The sequence below is a fragment of the Sinohyriopsis cumingii genome, chromosome 6 (assembly GCF_028554795.1).
Source record: "Sinohyriopsis cumingii isolate HCF-2022 chromosome 6, ASM2855479v2, whole genome shotgun sequence".
NCBI lineage: Eukaryota > Metazoa > Mollusca > Bivalvia > Unionida > Unionidae > Sinohyriopsis > Sinohyriopsis cumingii.
The window spans coordinates 109179215-109180623 of NC_142966.1; positions in this window are offsets into that span (position 1 = coordinate 109179215).

Sequence of the window (1409 nt, forward strand, 5' to 3'; positions counted from 1 at the left end):
GGCAAAATGGTTTCCCATTTCCCAGCATAAATGTTTAGTTGCCATTATCCCTAGAAAATAGATTACTCAACCCTATGTTCCAATGTTTATAGCATGGGTGGATTTCTATAGTTTCTATGTTTTAACCCAGGAGCTAAATCCAAAGTGAGGGTGGTGGTGCTTAAGTATGGATCCTAGGGCTTACATTAACAGCATGTTATTATGAATCTACAGTCTTACACTAAATAACAGAAAAGTGTGAAAACCAAGAAGTTTTGTAAAATTCAACTAATCATTTTTTCCCATAAATACAAAGTGAAAATTTAAAAGAAAACTTACAGTGATTCTTAAATCACAAATAGTCCAAAAGGTTCTATAACCAGTCCTAATGAATACAGTTCTAATTAAAATTCCAGTGGTGTTTGAAATATGATCCAGCACTGAAGGAATTGATGTGCCTGAAGTCTTGAAAGTTCAAATGTATCAGTAGCCAGAAGTGTAATGATGTACTAACAGTCTTCCAATTAATCACAATAATATAATCCAAGATGTCCATGTCTGAGTTCATTATAATTTCAAAATAATGTTTCTGTCCAAGAATATTATAGATGAGCACTTTGTATTTCCAGTGAACAATAATTTCAATAAACACTTTCACCCAAATCAAAATCTGAACACAACAATAAGATTGATTCTGGTACAAGATGTTAAAGCAAGAATAAATAATTTTTCAAGTAAACAAGATTATGTATAAAAAACTAAGACACAAAGGAGAAACCAGTATGTTGGTCAAGTACATTCTGAGAAACCTCTAAGCTGTCAACAAGATAAAATCTGTTACTAAACTTAAAATAAATAATATGGTAAACATTAGGTACAACAGGTTATTCCATTGGGAATATCAAATGTCCTAGACCAGACCCAAATAAATATGTTTATCTTTATTGATAATGATCATAATATTTACCCCACATTAATTGGGAAATAATAATTATGTATTTTTGTTTACCAAAAGAAAAATTACTGGTCAGGTAGAAAATGAACTTGACAAGGTCAATTCCAAAATACATTATCATGGAGAAACAAAAATAACAATGAATACAAATTAAATATACATAATACTGTATACATCTATTTGTCCAGTAAGTGTATACATATATATGTTGTGCTGATCTCAGTTGTTTATATGTTATAATCCAGGATAAGCCACTGGGGATAAATATTTACCCTGAGGAAAAGTTTCATATCTGAGTTTGTCTTTTCATGCCCAATAAGTGTATGTTTACTTAATGAATAGGAATCACAATAGCTTCAAAGTTATTACCCATGAATCACAACTTTCTGACCCCAAGGTATGAACCAGAGAATTTCATTCAAGCCCCCATCTGAAATATGTTGACGCTCAGGTAAATAATAGCAATTAACACCAA